We start from the raw sequence: 19,597 nt of genomic DNA, 5'->3' as shown, positions 1-19,597 counted from the left end.
CTATAGTAACATGGAAGCATATGACTTACCCTGGCCCAAGGAAGGAGACTCGGACTTAGGCTTCTTCCCCAACCTTATTTCACTGCCCTGAACTATTGCGGGGGCCCCTCTCAGCGCCCCACAGCTTGCCGCATGTTCCGGAATAACTAGGCGCAGCAGGAAGAGCGGGAGCAACATGCAATTAACAGAGGCTGTCCCTGCTTTTGTTAATTCGAGTCAGACCCTGAAACTTTCTGTACTTCAACACCTGCGGTCGTGCCTTAACCTCCTTTTTAAAAAAGAGTTCAAGAACTTTATTTTAAAATAGCAAATGCAATACACAGGGGGGGAAAGTGGGTAAAACAAATAAACAGCTACCATAACCCACACTCCTGGCAAGACATAACAGACTCCCAGACTTGCCCCTTCTTCTGAAACATAAATACCTCCCTCCCTGCAGCCGTCACCAGTATTCCTGAAATGCATCGTATTTACTTCCTTGACTTTCTTTGAGGTTATATGATTTTATATGCCTAAAATATGGTTGAAGTACACCTGTTTTTAATGATGTGATTCAATTCACATAGAATATATCCCATCATGCCTGGCTTTTTTTGTTGTTGGTGTTCAATAGTATATCTTTAAGACTGACCCACCTTCTTTTGTGAATTGGCAGTTTGTTCATTTTTTATTATTGCATACTGTTCCAATGTATGAATATGTCATGATTGACTTGCTTGTTTGATTATAAATTGACATTTGGACTCTCTCTCTCTCTCTCTCTCTCTCTCTATATATATATATATATGTCCACAATATATTTACATATATACACAATATATCTATATATATACACAATATATTTATATATATTCAATATATACATTGACTGCCGCTGTGAAAAGTCTGGTATGTCAGATATATGCTGGGATGCGTATATAGGAATATATTGGGGATGTATGCATAAAAGTGAAATTACAGAGGGGTGCCCGGGTGGCTCGGTTGGTTAAGCATCCCACTTCGGCTCAGGTCATGACCTCACAGCTTATGGGTTTGAGCCCCGCGCCGGGCTCTGGGCTGACAGCTCAGAGCCTGGAACCTGCTTCCGATTCTGTGTCTCCTTTGCACTTGTGCTCTTTCTCTGTCTCATAAATAAAGAAACATTAAGAAGAATTTTAAAAAAGAGTGAAATTACTGAATCACAGGGTATACATATGATTAGCTTTACCAGACACAAGCAAACAATTTCCAAAGTCTCCATCCCACCAGCAAAGCCTGAGAGTTCTTATCGTTTACCTACCCAGTAACACTTAGTTGTATTTTGGTTTTTGTTTTATTGATGGCCTGAATGACAGTCCTTTCCTATTTAAATACAATAGTTTGAGGAAGAAGCTCTCCCTGGGCTTTGCGAGCCTCTTACAATCCTCAAGCACTGACCTACTCCAGAGGTCATCAAAACTTCCTCGATCTCGTCAGCGTGCACTACGACTAGAGAAGCCCTTAATTTAGAACTTCTTCACATGATAAATCGCATTCATTCTAAAAGCGCTATGATATTTTACAAAATCTGGGGAAAAGTCCAGAGACAAGAGACTACATTTTTATCAAAGATCCAGTAGGTGTATAAATAAAATGAGATTAGAACCAACAGTTTGGCACTCTGTAAATCAACTAAATAAACACCAGATTCTGCACACACACACACAAAAAATCAGGTCTTATTAATGCATCTGACAGGGTTCATCACAAAGAAGAATAAATTGGGGAAAAACAGTGTGGGAATATGGGAATTAAATAAAGAAAAAGCCTGCTCCTTCTTAATGTCTGTCTCCTCCTGTACACACACAGACACACACAGACACACACACACACACACACACACACACTATTTCACTCACCACCTCCAGCACTAATTAGTGAGTGACTTCTTTCCCTTGAAATGCTGACAAGTTCCAGTTGAATACATTAAAAAGAGAAAATTGAAAATTATTTGAATATTGTTAGTATTTTTCCAAGAATGCACTTCTCTCATGACGGAGTTCCATATACACAGAATTATACCCAAAATGTGAATTTTCTTCGTGAGGTTCCTGCTGAACAGGGCTCTGTGTGAAAATCCCGCATATTTCCTAAATAACTTTTTTGTTTTCTACTTAGAAAACTGACACGAACAATAGATGTTCATGTGAAGGTGCAAAAACTCGATGAAGAATTTGCTTTGCAAGTTTCCAAAATCAGGATTATGACTTTCCTTACCTAGATCTATTTAGATATGAGAATCAAAACTTTATTCTTTATTTGGGATATTACTTATTATTGTGTATTTCGTCACTCAGGGAAGATCCTACAATGTGTAGATTACAACAATAGTTAACTGGGGGAGGGGGGAGCGCCTAGGTGGCTCAGTCTGTTGAGCGTCTGACTCATGGTTTCAGCTCAGGTCATGGTCCCAGCACCATGGGAGGGAGATCCACACCAGGCTCTGCACCGAGCATGGAGCCTGCATAAGATTCTCTCTCTCTCTCTCTCTCTCTCTCTCTCTCTCTCTCTGCCCCTCCTCCCCCCCACTCACACACGCTCTCAAATAAAAAAAATAATAATAAATAAATATAGTTAGCTGGGAGATGCAATATTCATCACTGATCGCCCTTGTGACATGAACTCATTTATAAAGACTAGTAAGAGATTTAAGGTGGTATTAATCAGAAGGGGCCAATGGTTCACAGTTATCACATTTATCTGAGGGAGCTTTGAAAATGCAGGTATTGTAAAAATTCTGATTTAAAAGTATGAGGGTATCATATTTTTTCATCACCATGGTTACCCTGAAACCTAGCCAATGTTAAAAATCAATGAAATAAGGAGGGAGAAGAAATCTAGAAAAATCAAACACCCAAAGAACCAATCCCTTAACTTTGAGAGTTTTTAGGTTATTAACATTCGAGTTAGTATATCAAATATACAGTGTCATATATTCATGATATTCCTCCCACATCTCCTGTCCCCTCCAAGCCACTATAATAAAGAAATATGACCATGAGTTTGTCAGTCTGAACCCTATGTCTGTTCACAAAGCCTGTATTTCAGCTGAATTCATTTCCCCCTTTTTCTACAATATGGAGGACTGTATTTCCAAGGGATTCTTGCATTCTACCCTGTTCTACTTTATGATAACTTTCTTCTTCATACTCCCATTACATCCAATATTTTTGCTTTCTCAAATATGAAAGAACTGAGAAACCAAATGGGTCAAATGTTAGTTTTCTTTCAAGCCACAACAATGTTGATGTGCCCTTTCTTTGAAGAAAAATATGACAGTGTGCACTACTAAAAATGGGACAATTCAGGGGCGCCTAGGTGGCTCAGTCGGTTAAGCATCTGACTTTGGCTCATGATCTCATGGTTCGTGACTTCCAGCCCCGTATGGGGCTCTGGGCTGATGGCTCAGAGTCTGGAGCCTGCTTCAGATTCTGCCTCCCTCTCTCTCTGCCCCTCCTCCACTCACGCTCTGTCTCTCTCTCTCTCTCTCTCTCAAAAATATATAAACATTAAAAATTTTTAAAAATGGGACAGTTCATAAAAGAAACAAAGAACAACAGATTAAAAACCTGCGTATTTTATTAGATTATCAAAATTTTACTGGGATAATATGTACTGTTACAAAGGTAAGTGAAACCAGAATCCGAGTTATACTTTATTCAAAACAACCAACATCCCATAATTCCCCCAGACACACACTGGTCAGGTTCCAACAAAGCAATGGGTGTGTCCAATCCTACCAATGCCAGCCTATCCAGTCTAAGAGAGACTGACATTTCCAACACCAAAGTTACAGTAACAAGAAAAATATAGGCCACTAAATTCAAACTATAAAATAGTTCACTATAATTTTGCATTTTACCTTTCCAAGTAATCAATATTTTTTTCTTCTGGACCGAATCTCATAGTTTCTATTAAACCAATGCAAGCTAAAAATATGGTCACCCTAAAAGACAAAAAGAACGAAGGACCAGATGATTCCCATATACCCAAACTAGAATTTTATGATTGATTCTATAAAGATAATAATTAATCTTCTGAATTCTAAATGGCAGACACGAAGCAGAATAAGGAAAGATAAGAACCACTACGATAATAGATCATTAAGACGCAATATGCTTTTCTTGAATGACAAAATGTTGTCTCTTTCCCTCTGAAAACAACAAAACTATTAGCGAAAGCATTATCTGAATGGCCTATTAAAGCCAAGGAACTAATAAAAACCATGAGATTATCTTCAATGACTAAAAATCGCCACCCATTATAAACATATCCAGCCATCTGAAATTGCTTCAAAGAAAATCAGAAATACACACCATTTTGCGAGGCTGATGGTGGATTTCTTTTCCTTCACTGTGAAAGTACTTTCTCTGTCACAAGTGATTTCTCTTTCTCCCCCCCACAAATAAAGAAATAAACGCAAACATTTGTAAACACTTAAAAGTCCCTGCAGTGAGAGCTAGTCTTCAGAGTAAACAATGTCAATTTTAATTTTTTTTAATGTTTATTTATTTTTGAGAGAGAGAGAGAGAGAGACAGAGTGTGAGTGGGAGGGGGGGGGCAGAGAGAAAGGGAGACACAGAATCCAAAACAGCTCCAGGCTCTGAGCTGTCAGCCCAGAGCCCCACGTGGGGCTCAAACTCACGAACCCTGAGATCATGGACCTGAGCCGAAGTCCTGAGTCAAAATCAGACGCTTAACCGACTGAGCCACCCAGGCGCCCCACAATTTCAGTTTTAAAGAAACAAGGCATTCGAGTTTACCGGGAAAAGTCATTCTTATCCCTTCCCTGTGTTCTAGAAACTAAGTATACCAAAGTGAAGACATACGTGAAATGTGGTTAAAAAAACAAAAAACAAAAAACCATTCCAGATAAAAATTTGATTCTCAGAACTAGTGTATGGACTTGATTTTCCCTGCCCAGATAAGGGCATTGTTCTCCTTGTGGTCAGCAAACGGGGAAGAGTTTTAGTTGTTTTGTTTTGTTTTATTTTATTTTGCTTTCCCTCTAGCTACATTTGAGATTCTAAAGGGCCCTCTCTATAATACTTGAAAACAAACTTGTCATAGTTGCTTATACCCCTAAATGGAAATAACAGTAATATGTTTAGAAAATTCGTGTTGAAATTGTTTTAACATGTTTTTGTTGTAAGCGTGATTGTTTAACCAGTACCTAGGAGCTAGTGAATTCCTCTGAACCATACAACATAAATTCTATGTGTCTTATTTCTTTAAAAAAAAAAAAAATGCGTGTGTATGGTAGAACTAAATATCATGGAAAAAAACCATTTCAGGTGCAAAAGTATAATCCATATTCTAAATATTTAGGTATATAACTAAACTTACAAAGAAACAATTGAGCGGTATCTCTGAAGGCTGAAAACATCTAGAAATCTTGAATTTGTAGTGAGCCAAGCACTGAAATTAGCAATACCCTTAAGACCATCTGCTAAATCATGACGTCATACGGTTCCACACCTTCATGGGAAGTAGGAGACAAAGCCTACAGTTGGCCCCAGGATAGAAGCTAGAGCAGATCCTCTTGTGAACGGATAGCAAAGAACAAACTGAGAGAGAAAAAGAGAAAACCCACAAAGGAAGATGGTGTTCAAATGTGCTCACCAGGTTTTTGACTTGGGATAAAGAGGGTAAAGTCTCCACTAAGATTTCATAATCATAAACCACAGTTCATGCAGCATTCGGGCTGGAATTCATGCTATGTGCATAACTCTGAAAACCTCAAGCTGAAAATTATTAAGTTGGGCTTCATTGCAGTGACTCTGGGAATCTGGCATAAACAAAGGTAAAGCCTCACTAAGAGGAACCATTTTCAACCTAGACCTCCTAGAACAGGCACAATCAAGTTAAATTCCCACAACAGAAAAGAAAATACACATTTTCTGAACCAGGTACTAGGCCTCAGAGAAATAACAAATCACAATTCAGGCCTCTGGACACTACAGAGACTATAGAGGGTGCTGGGATTGTTTCACAAGGACAAGAGACGATCACAATGAGAGGCATTTGAAAAATAACCACATAGATGCTAAGCACAAGAAGTCAGAGGAAGACCAATACCAGGGGATTTCACTCATATTTGGAGTTTAAGAAACACAATACACGAGCAAAGGGAAAAGTGAGAGAGAGAGGCAAACCAAGAAACGGGCTCTGGGTTTTTTTAATGTTCGTTTATCTTTGAGAGAGACAGACAGAGAGAGAGAGACAGAGTGTGAGTGGGGGGAGGGGCAGAGAGAGAGGGAGACACAGAGTCCAAAGCAGGCTCCAGGCTCTGAGCTGTCAGCACAGAGCCCGACGCGGGGCTCGAACTCACAGACCGTGAGATCATGACCTGAGCTGAAGTCCGATGTTTAACTGACTGAGCCACCCAGGTGCCCCACCAGGAGGTAGACTCTTAACTCCAGAGAACAAACTGATGGTTGCAGGAGGGGAGATGGGCAGGGAGATGGGTAAAGTAGGCGATGGGGATTAAGAAGGGGCACTTGTGACTAGCACCAGGTGTTGCACATAAGTGACGAATCACTAAATTCTACTCCTAAAATCACCATTACATTGTACGTTAACTAACCGGAATCCTTTAAATAAAACCTTGAAACTAAAACAGTAACAACAACAAACAAAAACCAACCAAACAAAAATAATAAAATAAGCTGTTGTAAATTCCATAGTACATTATTTGTGAAAGTAATTAAAATAGCCCATTATTTACAAAAGTAACTATAAAACGTATGTATATGTGTATTATATGTAATTTTCTCCAAATAGAGGCATGCTTCCATAAAGAATTATTCAATCACAAAAAAAGAAGGAAGTACATAGTAGTTGAAAATAAAAATTTAATAGAAAAGTTAAACAACTGGAAAGAGAAAACTAAAGACAAAATCAATACATGGCAAGAAAAATCTGGAGAAATTATGCAGAATAAAGCCCTGAAGGATAAAGAGAGAGAAAATATGAGGTCGAAGTAATGGGTGATAAAAAGAGATAAGCTAATATTTATTAATAAGCGTACTAGAAAGAAATAGAAGGAGAATGTGGGTGAGATAATATTTAAGGAAATATTGGCCAAAGTTTGTTTTGGAATTTTTTAAAAATGCCAATTCTCAGATTCTCAATATATCCAGAGCAGGATAAATAAACAGAAACTCATACCTGGACATACATCAAAAGTCTGCAGAGTACCAAAGACAAAAGATTATCTTAAAACAATCCAGAGGTTAAAAGGTGAATTAACGAAAGTAAGAATTAGACAGGTGGCTGACTTCTCAGTAGTAATGACACAAGTCAGAAAAGAGCAAAATGAATCGGCACACGCTAAGGAAAAAGAAATGCCAAGCCAGAATTCTATATTCACTGACATTACAATTTAAGAATGTGTACAGAATAAAAGCATCAAGCAAATTCTGACTATGTACTATTAAAAGAGACTCACTGAAGACATACCAATAGGATTTAATTTCGAAAAAATAAAACTGAGTGAAAAAGAAAGTCTGAAAGACAGAAAATAACAGTGAGAAACCCAAGAAGAGAAATAAAAGTAAACCTGGGTTACCTAAACAATAAAGAAAGGACACTGAATATATAAAACTATAACATCTATTTTATGGGGTCTGAAAAACACTGAAAAATAATAGCAAATAAGGCAACAGGAAAGTAATGAGACTTCAAGTATTTTAAAATAACTATATTATTAAGTGAGAGAGTGATTAAGATTCTGTAAAAAAATTTTTAATGTTTATTTATTTATTTATTTATTTTTAATTTTTTTTTCAACGTTTATTTATTTTTGGGACAGAGAGAGACGGAGCATGAACGGGGGAGGGGCAGAGAGAGAGAGGGAGGCACAGAATCGGAAACAGGCTCCAGGCTCCGAGCCATCCGCCCAGAGCCTGACGCGGGGCTCGAACTCACGGACCGCGAGATCGTGACCTGGCTGAAGTCGGACGCTCAACCGACTGCGCCACCCAGGCGCCCCAATGTTTATTTATTTTTGAGAGAGAGAGAGAGCTCACAAGTGGGCATGAGCAAGCGGGGGAGGGGCAGAGAGGGAGGGAGACACAGAATCTGAAGCAGGCTCCAGGCTCTGAGCTGTTAGCACAGAGCCTGATGTGGGGCTCAAACTCACCAACGACAAGATCCGGACCCGAGCCAAAATGGGTCACTTAATCGACTGAACCACCCAGATGCCCCAAGATTCTTAAGTTAAACATACAGAATACTGGACAACCTAGAAGAAATGGGTACGTTCCTAGAAGCATATACTCCACCAAACCTGAAGTAGGAAGACTGATTACCAGCAATGAAATTGAATGAAACTGAATCAGTAATCAGTAATGAAAAAACTTCCAACCAACAAAAGTCCAGGACCAGACGGCTTCACAGATGATTTCTACCAAACATTTAAAGAAGAGTTCAAATCTATTCTTCTCAAACTATTCAAAAAAATAGAAGACAAAGGAAAACTCCCAAATTCATTCTATGAGGCTAGCTTTACCCTGATAGCAAAGCCAGGCAGAGACACGACAAAAAAAAGAACTACGGACCAGTATCTCTGATGAACATCGATGGAAAAATCCTTAATAAAATACTAGCACTCACCACAATCAAGTTGGATCTATTTCTGGGATGCAAGGGTGGTTCCGTATTCTCAAATCGATCAACATGATACATCACATTCATGAGACAAAGGATGAAAACCATACGATCATTTCAACAGATGCGGAAAAAGCATTCGACAAAGGACAACATCCATTCCTAATAAAAACCCTCAACAAAGTAGATTTAGAGGGAACGCATCTCAACATAATAAAAGCCATATATGAAAAACCCACGTCGAACATGATGCTCAATGGGGAAAAACTGAGCGCTTTTCCCCTAAGGTCAGGAACAAGACAAGGATGTCCACTATCAACACTTTTATTAAATATAATATTGGAAGTCTTAGCCACAGTAATCAGACAACAAAAAGAAATAAAAGGCATCCAAATTGATAAGAAAGGAGTCAAACTTTCATGATATGCAGATGACATGATGCTCCCATTTAGAGAACATCATCCATTTATTAGCCAAGCGAAGTGGTACCTGAGGGGCTCAGTCAGTTGAACGTGTGACTTGGGCTCAGGTCATGATCTCACAGTCCGTGAGTTCGACCCCGCATCGGGTTCTGTGCTGACAGCTTGGAGCATGGAGCCTGCTTCATGTTCTGTGTCTCGCTCTCTCTCTGCCCCTCCGTTGCTCACACTCTGTATCTCTCTCTCTCTCTCTCAAAAATAAATAATAATCATTAAAAACAAAACCTTCCCCATTAATAAACAAAAATAAAGAGGTGAATAAGAATACAGAACATAAATAGTAGCCTCAGTATTATGAGTTACATAAAATTATTCCTAACAATTGGAAAATACACATTTTCTGAAACCGCATGTAGAACATTGACAAAAACATAAAATGTTATTTTATAAAAATATAATATTATCACAAAAATCAACAATAGCAGAAAACTTATTTAAATGACCATATACTTAGACAATACAAAAATGCTAAGTAACTCAGGGATGTTGGTAAAATGATACGCAGAGAGAAAATTAATGCATTCAATGCCTATATTAAAAAGGAGGGGCACTTGGGTGGCTCAGTCAGTTAAGTGTCCGACTTCGGCTCAGGTCATGATCTCATGCCTTGGGAGTTCGAGTCCCGCGTCAGGCTCTGTGCTGACAGCTCAGAGCCTGGAGCCTGCTTTGGATTCTGTGTCTCCCTCTCTCTCTGCTCCTTCCCTGCTCATACTCTGTCTCTCTCTCTCTCTCTCTCAAAAATAAATAAACATTAAAAAAATGTATTTTTAAAGAAGGAAAAGCTAAAAAATACTGAACTAAGAAGATAACTTAAGTTTCAAAGACAGAATGGACTCGAATAAAGTATATGGGGTGAAATAACAAAAAGAAATCAGAAAATAATAAAATAGGAAAAACAAACAAACAATAGAGGATCACAAACAGAAGCTGACCTTTGAGAGAAGACCAATTCAATTGACGAACCTCAGGAAAGCTTGAGTAATAAAAGAGAGCAAATAAACAATACGGAAATGGAAAGGGTGCATAACTACAGGTGCTTCAAACATTTAAAAAGTAGTAAAAAAAAATTATCGGGGCGCCTGGGTGGCGCAGTCGGTTAAGCGTCCGACTTCAGCCAGGTCACGATCTCGCGGTCCGTGAGTTCGAGCCCCGCGTCAGGCTCAGGGCTGATGGCTCAGAGCCTGGAGCCTGTTTCCGATTCTGTGTCTCCCTCTCTCTCTGCCCCTCCCCCGTTCATGCTCTGTCTCTCTCTGTCCCAAAAATAAATAAACGTTGAAAAAAAAAAATTAAAAAAAAAAAAATTATCTACTTTATGCTATCAAAAACATTGAAATAGATTCTTAGGGAAATATATATGTATACATGTATGTATATATGCAAATATAAATATATATTTATTATTATAAATATATTTATTAATGTGTATATATTTACATATATTTACATACATACATATATATATAAATCTTGTCGAATGGACTAAAGAACTAGACCACATGAATAGTTTTAAAACCATTAAATAAATTTAATCAACAGTTTAAAATATCCCCATAAATGAAACACCGGGCCCAGGGAAGTTCTAGTCATTATTCATAGACGGATAATTCCAGTCTTACACATAATATTTCAGAAAATATAAAAGGAAGAAACATTCCTCAACTTATTTTATGTGGCCAGTATGATTTTGATACAAACCCAGGAGAGGAAAGTGTAAAAAAGGAAAATTGCAGGCCAATTGCACTCATAAATACGGGTATACAATCTCCCTCAACAAAGTATTAAGAAAACAAATCCAGCAAGCACAGTCAAAAAACGTAAACACAGCCAAAATGGACTATACCGAAAGTAAAAACTTCTCCATCAGAGACAACAATCAACAGAGTGAAAATGGCATGCTACAAAACGAAAGAAAATATTTATTTGCAAATCATATATCCGATGAGAGGTCACTACACAGAATATATAAAGAATTCCTACAATGAAACAACAGCAACAATAACAACAACTCACAAATAACCTGATTTAAAAATGTGTGAAGAACTCGAATGGAGGATCTGCAAATGTGCTACAAGCATATGAAGAGAAGCTTACGATCACTAATCATTAGAGAAAGGCAAGTCGAAACCACAAGATATTATCTCAGACATCTTAGAACTGCACCTATTGATACAACAGAAAATAACAATTGTTGGCAAGGACGGAGAGAAATCGGAACCCTCTTACGGTGCTAGCAGGAATTTAAATGGTACAGCTGCTATGGAAAATTGTATAGTTGTTCCTCAAAAATTAAAAATAGAATTACCATATGATCCGGCAATTCCGCTTCTGGGTATTTATCCAAAAGATCTGAAAGCAGGATCTTAAGAGGTGTGTGCACAACCAATATTCACAGCAGCACTATTCACAATGGCCAAGAGGTGGATACAGTCCAAAGACAGATGAATGTATAAACAAAATGTGATATGTACATACAATGGAATATTATTCCATCTTTAAAAGGAAGAAAACTTTTTTAAATGTTTTGTAATTTTTTTTTTTTTTTGAGAGAGAGACACACACAGAGCACGAGCAGGGGAGGGGCAGAGAGAGGGGGAGACACAGAATCCGAAGCAGGCTCCAGGCTCTGAGTTGTCAGTACAGAGTCTGACACGGGGCTCGAACCCATGAACCATAAGATCATGACCTGAACCGAAGTTGGATGCTTAACCGACTGAGCCACCCAGGTGCCCCAAAAGGAAGAAAATTTTGACCCATGCTGCAACATGAATGCACCTAAAGGACATTCTGCTCAGTGAAATAAACTAGTCACAAAACACAAACACTGCGATTCCATTTACTTGCGGTATCCAGAATAGTCAAACTCATGCAAACAGAAAGTATCATGGGGGTTGCCAACGACCTAGAGAAGGAGAACAGGGGGAGTCATTTAATGGGGACAGAGTTTGGCAACATGAAAAAGTTCCAGAGATCTGTTTCACAACAACGTGAACATACTTCACGCTACTGAATGGTACGTTTAAAAATTGTTAAGGGGCACCTGGGAGGCTCAGTACCCAAGCATCTGACTCTTGATTTCGGCTCAGGTCATGATCTCACCGTTCATGAGATCGAGTCCTATGTCGGGTTCTGTGCTAACAGCACGAACCCTGCTTGGGATTCTCTCTCTCCCTCTGTCTTTGTTCTTCCCCCACTCACGCTCTCTGTTTCTCTAAAAACAAATAAATGTTTTAAAAAATAAATAAAAATAAAAATGGCTAAAATAGTAAATTTTATGTTTTTGAACACAATTAAAATTCTTTAAATGCCAATTTAGTTTAGCCAGGAAACGTATAGTTGGTTCAATATTAGAAATTTGATTAACGTAATTTACCACAGTAACAAAGGAAATAAGATTATCTCAAAAGACGAAAGTTTGATAAAACTCAATATTCATTCTTCATTCATTCTGCAAAAAGGCCTAACGAACCTTCTTACCAAAGGCTGTCTTCTACGCATGTGCACACATGAAGCTTACAACTCACATCATATTTAATGGCAAAACGTTAAGGATTCCTTTGGAAATCACGAATAAGGTATATTTGCCTGCTGTCAGTATTTCTATTTAATGCTATCCTTAAGGTCCTATCTAGTGCAATAAAAATGGTTGGACAGGGTAGTGGGGGTCAGGAAGGTATACAGCAGGAGAAGGAAAGATTTGGAAGGGAGGCAGCAAGGGAGAGGTGCACAGAGGAAGGGAAGAAGAAAAGCAGAAGAAAAAGAGAAAAAGGAAATGTTAAAGCCATAAAGAAAGGAAAAAATAAAACTATTTTTGTCTTGTGTGATGATTTTTATATGGTTTACAAGTAATCAAATGAATCTACAAATAAATTACCAACTTTAGTGAGACAGTTCAGAGTTGCTAGATGTGGTTGTTACATAAAAGCCAACTACCTTTCTGTACAACAGCGACACGTAGAGCCTTTCATTATTTCAAATATGCCATTTTTAGTAGCACCGAATCGAAAGTATCCAGAACGAAAGTCACATGAGACCTTTCGGAAAAACTTACCAACTTTTGTTCAAAGACATTAAGGCAGATGTAAGTAAATGGAGAGATTTATCATATTTACAGACCACATCATTCAATATGGTAACATGGCGAGAATGTCCCTTCTCCCCAGTTTGGGCCATACAGTCACGGCAATTTCAACCAAAATTCAGAAGAGGCCTTATACAGGAATTAACACACTAATTCTGAAGTGTGCATGAAAGAGCAAAAGACCAAAAACCGTCAAGACACTCTGGAAGAAGAGTCAGGTGAGAATTTATCCTCTGCCGAAACACTAAGAAGCCAGTTTTTAATTAAAACGGCGCAGAATTAGGGCACGTATCGTCAAATAAACTAACACTACACAACTGAGAGCCACGAAACAGACCCAGATGAACGTGCACACTGAGTATACGACAGAAGTGACATCAGACACCAACAGAAAAGCGGGAGCTATTTCATAAATCACGCTGGGGTAGCCAGTTGTTCCCATAGGGCAAACAATGGAACCTGATCTCTCCTTCACACCTCGTAAAAAAAACAATTTCAGACTGATCGAGGGCTTACTACTTTTATAAAAAGAATGTGACAATGTCTTTTTGAGAAAAAGGATTTCTGAAGCAAGACACAAAAAAATGAAACCATAAAGAAAATGATTGGTAAGTCATTTATAGCTAAGAACTTGTTTATCAAAAGATGCCTAAAAAAGGATGAAAATCCCAGTCACAGAGTGAGAATGATTCTTGTAATGCATACAGTCATCATAGGATTTGTATGAGAATGTTCCTAATAACTGATTTTAAACATAGGGCACTGGGGTGGCCCAGTCTGTTAAGCACCTGATGTTTGATTCCAACTCAGGTCATGATCTAAGGGTGGAAGGATGGAACCCTGCGTCGGACTCTGTGCTGGGTGTGCAGCCTGCTGAGGATTCTCTGTCTCTCTCTCCCTCTGCCCGTCCCTCCCACCGCGCCCTCTCTCTCCCTCAAAAAGAAAAAAAAAGTAGAAGGGTAGAAAATTACGTGGGAAAGAAAAATACACAGTATCAGTTTACGGATTACTAATTTGCTAACAAAAATTATAGATCAAGCAGAATAGAAATTAATAATACATCATAAAAGGAAGATGCCCTAGAGATAATATGACGTCTTTGCACCAGGAAATAAGCACAGTGATGATCATTGTAGCATTATTTATAACAGCAAAAATCAATGAAAACAACGAAGATGTCTACCATCGGGAGAATTGGTAGATAAAACAGAAATACAATGGAATAAGTGCACTCAAGGCTCACCATTCTTAGCTAAAGGAGTACCCTGGTTCAAAGGCTTCTTCTCTGGTTAATTCTCCCTCTCCCTCTGGAGATTAAAATCTGTTATTTCTGGATATCTGCCCTCTACGCTATATTTATATATAACTGACCCACCGGACTCAAACCACAGTTTTATTTCAAAACTAGAAAATACTCTAGAGCCCCATTTATTTCCTCATTTTCCACTTTCTCTCATCGGCTTCTCACCTCCATCTCCCCGCCACACAACAAAGACACACACACACACACACACACACACACACACACGTTTGTCACGAGCTGCACTTGACTTCCAAAAAATTCAAGTCTCTTAAGATACCTGTGGAAATGTCCACTGCCTCCCTGGGATGACAGCTTAATCCTTTTAAAACCCTAACTCTATATTTAGGACGAAGAAAACAATTTTTCAACACCTGAACCAAGAGCAGAGGATGATTAAGATACAAATTTTATGTGCCAATTTATTTTATTTCTAATTATATTCTTAGTAAATGATGTTAATATTTAATAGGAATGACTTTGCCACTCAGTGCTTCGCCCAGTAAAAACCAGAGCCCTTAGCATTTTATTGGCACTAAAGCAGTCAGCTGTAACACAGGATAACAGCAAGGGTAAAGAAATTCTGCTCCGTCCCTAAATTAAATGTCTCCTCAATGACTTGAGTGCTCAGGTAGAAATAGCAGTTGCTCAAAGAAATTGGCTCTTTTACAATGAAAAACAATCAACATAGCATTTTCCGCAAATCCAAGGAGACTACAACATATGTAGAGGAGATGGCAATAATTTTAAAAGGTGTTGACAATATTATCATAATAGAGGCACCTGTTTAAACCAGAGCTGACCCTCTTGCATTATGTGGTTGAAGGAAATCCAAGCAGATGCTATACACGTAATCCAGAAAGAACCCCAAGGATCACCCACCCCTCGTGCTTGTCATTGAAAGACGGGTAGCATGACTTATTCAACAAAGTACATTCAACAGCATCACCCTCCACCCGTAACATATAATGTCACAAAACTAGTCACGGGGGAAGCACCTGGTCCCCAGAACAACGTTCTCCGGCCTGTCATGATACCTGGTCAACCAAGATCAATTTTAGCGGTTCATTTATTTCACGGAACAATTTACATATGATTTCCTGAGCTTTATATTTCCTCAATGCATATAAAAATATGATTTGAGAAAAATTCCTCCTGTAATTTCAGGCTACTGTTTGTCTTGCAACTTGAATGGCACGTGTCCATGGTCAAGTGGCTAACACAGTATGACTTTATACAGAAGATCTATCTTCAACCGTGTTTTCCTAGCAGGTAAACAGAACCGAACTTAATGTCAAGTTCCTAATTGAGACGTCATCATCAAAATAACTTGTTGTTATGTGTCTCTTTATGTGTGGCTCTGTACCAGTGACTATGAAACCTCAGAATTAAAACATCATATGATTTCACTCATATGTGGAATTCAGGAAACAAACCAGATGAACATAGGGGAAGAAAAGAAAAATAAGATAAGAACAGAGATTGAGGCAAACCATAAGAGACTCTTACATACAGAGAACAACTGAGGGTTGCTGGAGGGGACGGGGGTGGGGGGGGCGGTTAGACGGGTGATGGGTATGAAGGAGGGCACTTGCTGGGATGAGCGCTGGATGTTATATGTAAGTGTAACTGCATTCTACTCCTGAACCAATGTTAATTAACTTGTTAACTACCCTGAATTTAAATAAATAAGTAAATAACACACTAAATAAATAAATAAATAAATAAATAAAATGTCTCTCCCTCATAGGATATGCAATTTAAAGTCAAATAGAAGGGGCACCTGGGAACTCTTGATTTCGGCTCAGATCATGACCCAGGGTCATGGGATCAAGCCCCATGTCAGGCTCTGCACTACGGGTCAAGCCTGCTTTAGATTCTCTCTCTCTCTCTCCCTCTCTCTCTAAGGAGCCTGGGTGGCTCAGATGGTTAAGTGTCCAACTCTTGATCTCAGCTCAGGTCATGATCTCACGGTTTATGAGTTCGAGCCCCATGTCAGACTCTGCACTGACAGCTCGAAGCCTGCTTGGGATTCTCTCTCCCTCTCTCTCTGCTCCTCTCTGACCCCTCCCCTGCTAGGGCTCTCTCTCTCAAAATAAATAAATAAACTTAGAAAAAAAGATTCTCTGCCCCCTCCCTTGTTCACACTCTGTGTCTTAAAGAGACACACAGAGAGAGAAAATGTACATATTAAAGACCCCAAGATCAAATACAGACACTAAAACATAAGCCAGTAAGTATGTTCAATTATATCAAATGGTTAGATAAATAAGGGAGTTATAAGAGGTTTTTTTTTTTTTTTTTTAATGGTTAAGTTTTCATGAAAATCTCTCTCTGTCTTGAAGGTTTATTCAGGAGTTGGGTTTGAAGAGCTGTCTTAACAAAGGAGAAGGAGCCTGAGGAGGATTTCAGGGAAAGAGAACATTCAGGAAGAAACCAAGACGTAGGATAATTAAGAAAAGAGGCATGAGTGCTAAGACGGTCAAGGGGCAAGTTCAGTGCAGCGGACCTCGAGCGTCTCAATATGAGAAAACAAATATATACCACCATCCCTCAGGAACCCCATTCACCTGCCTAGCAGACCTGAATGGTGTTCACAAAAACACGCTTATCTATTACTCAGGAAGATCTGACTCATTTTGAGTTCCCAAGTAGGTCAAGCCAACAATCTTTAAACACCTATATTTGAGAAATATTTAAGTTTAAGAATAGTTCCTTAATCTCACTTAATTTCTAGCGTGGATGGTTCATCAGTCGCTATTGTTTTCCTCTAAGCTATTCTTGTAAAAAGGCAACTCTTTTATCATGTTGGGTTCACTCACAATTATACACTTCTATGAATCTTTTAGGCTGGGCTTCTCCGAGACTGGTCTCGGAAAGAAGGCATCAGCGTCCCCAAGTAACTTGTGAGGATGGAAATTCCCAGGCTGCACCTCAGACCTGCTTGTGCAGACGCTCTGGAGGGGACGTGCGGCCATCTGTGTTTTAACAAGGCCCTCGGGCAACTCCAGGCCTCACTCGAGTTGCAAACCACAGCTTTGTACCTGTTAGGAATAGCACACATATGCTTGCTGTGGTCCCACTGTTAGGACACGCATTACCGCTCATCTGTAGAAACACTGCAGGGGGAAGGGGGAGGTTTTGTAGCTTCATCTCAACATTGATAACGGCATATGTATGTTGGTCAATAAATACTCCCCAAATGGTATAATGTTGTTAAATACCTAGGCACTGTAGATCCTAGTGGGTCGCGAAGCATTTGCCAATATATTGTCAATGCGGCTGAAAGATTTAATGAGCTCCCAAGGGTCTCCAGTCTCTCTTGGGTCTCAGGTGAGGAAGACCTAGGAGGCTGAGACCTCACCGCATCTTCCGAAGTGACAGGTGGAGGATGGCCCCAGGAGGAAGGTCTAGAAAAGTCTCCTGGAACATCTATGAGTAAAAAAAAAAAAAAGAGAGAGAGACAGTTTTAAAAAAGGAAACTAGGCCTGAGATTTCTTTCTTGCTGGTCACCAGGCCTTTCTCCAGGCAGATCTGGGTCACCTCCAGTGGGCGGGCCGAGGCCTCACTGTCAGCATCTGGAAATGAATGGACTTATAGTGAGAAAATGTCATTCCCCTTAAGTCTTAGTCTGATACCCATCAGTGGTACTTAACAACACCTTGTCGAAATACGAAAAATTAGAATAAAATAAAATAATAAAAGAAAATGTCTAAGACTGAATCGCAGAAAAATGATTATATATATATATATATATATATATATATATATATATATATATTTTTTTTTTTTTTTTTTAAGAAAATGTTCTAAACTCTAGCAAACTAAAAGAGACTTTTCTGCACGCTGGGCCAACACCCCACCAAGTGCCTGGAAAATCCTCTACCTGTGCCCACCCCACCCCCGTTCCCACCGTCCCGGGTAATGAAGACCTTCCTGCCTGTCACCAACACCAATTACCTCACCCGGACTTCACCGTTAAAAAGCGGGGAGGGGGGGAAATCACTATTTCAGCAGCGGTCATTTAAAAACAAGAAGAAAAAAAAAAAAAAACCCGCACATCGACAACAATGGAGAACTCCCTCCAAAATTAGCCCACGCCGTCACATAAATTGGTTTTCTTTGTGATCTCAAATTGACTTGCAGCTCACTAGTTGGAAAATAGTTGCTGAGAAGCCGGGGCCTCCGGCTCGCGGATCCTGCCCGCCTTTCATCGTGTAAACAAACGCATCAGATTTAAAGCTTTCCCATAATTGTTATGCTAACCTTGGAGCGAAACCTCTCCATTTGCATTTGAAGGAGCTAAATATTAGGCAGGAAAGAAAGTGCTCTTTTTGAAAGCCTGAGAAAGTGTCCCCGCGCGGGGCTGGCCCGCCATCTGGGCCGCAGGCTGGGCGCGCAGCCCCCGCCCCCCGCTCCCCGGCTGGGGGCGCCGCCGGGGCCGTAATCTGGGGGCCGAGCGAGGCGGCGCGGCCTCGGCGGCCTGAATGGGGCCGGGGACGTGGGAGCCGGCCGTGCCCGGGGACAGGCAGCGCGCCGCGGGCTCCGCTCCCGTTGCCCGGAGCGCGCTCCAAAGCGCCCACGTCGCGCGGGGGGCCACGCGAGCCGGGCCGGGGGCGCAGAGCTGCGTGCTCCCGGAAGCAGAAATTCACATCTTCGGGCCCGCTCGGCCCTGGAGCTCGCCGAGCCGCCGACGCGGCCCGTCGAGGCGAGGCTGCTCTTGCAAAGCGCACGGCCGCACGTTCATCTCGGAGTAATTAGAAATAGAAACACCGCACCGTGGGAGCTGTTTCAAGACAGGAAGGAAGGCTCCAACTTCCCATCAGCCTGTTCTGGGGGGAATAAAGAAAAGCCAGGCGTCCCTCTCCCTCTTCGTGCAACCTGAACACAAGGCAGGTCTCCGGACTCAGGGGGGGAAAAAATCCCTCCTGGGAGGGTATCTGCGGCGGCATACAGCAGGAGAGCAGAGCTGGAGGGGCTAAGATATTGCCAGATTCCGAGGACATAATTATTTTCTTTCACCACTTCCCATTTTCTTCTCATTTCTAATATAATTCAAAGGTGCTTTGATTTTTAAGTGATGGTGCTGTTGTCAGAATTAGCATTTTTCAC

At 40.1% G+C, this 19,597-nt stretch overlaps 1 long non-coding RNA gene across 1 annotated transcript in view; it reads right to left on the bottom strand.

The window, feature by feature from the left end:
- Positions 1 to 18,921, bottom strand: part of LOC121020342 (uncharacterized) — a 210,141-nt gene extending 191,220 nt beyond the window's left edge. The window contains exons 1-2 of the long non-coding RNA XR_005786080.1: positions 18,752 to 18,921; positions 17,710 to 17,917 (exon numbers count right to left, since the gene is read on the bottom strand). This is a non-coding gene — a long non-coding RNA (uncharacterized LOC121020342). The remainder of the gene's footprint in view (positions 1 to 17,709; positions 17,918 to 18,751) is intronic.
- Positions 18,922 to 19,597: the final 676 nt, after the last annotated feature.

This window comes from Herpailurus yagouaroundi, unplaced genomic scaffold (assembly GCF_014898765.1).
Source record: "Herpailurus yagouaroundi ecotype Mexico unplaced genomic scaffold, PumYag 250, whole genome shotgun sequence".
Taxonomy (NCBI): Eukaryota; Metazoa; Chordata; class Mammalia; order Carnivora; family Felidae; genus Herpailurus; species Herpailurus yagouaroundi.
The sequence above is the reverse complement of the archived record's forward strand: the minus strand, read 5'-3'. Positions and strand labels throughout refer to the sequence as shown.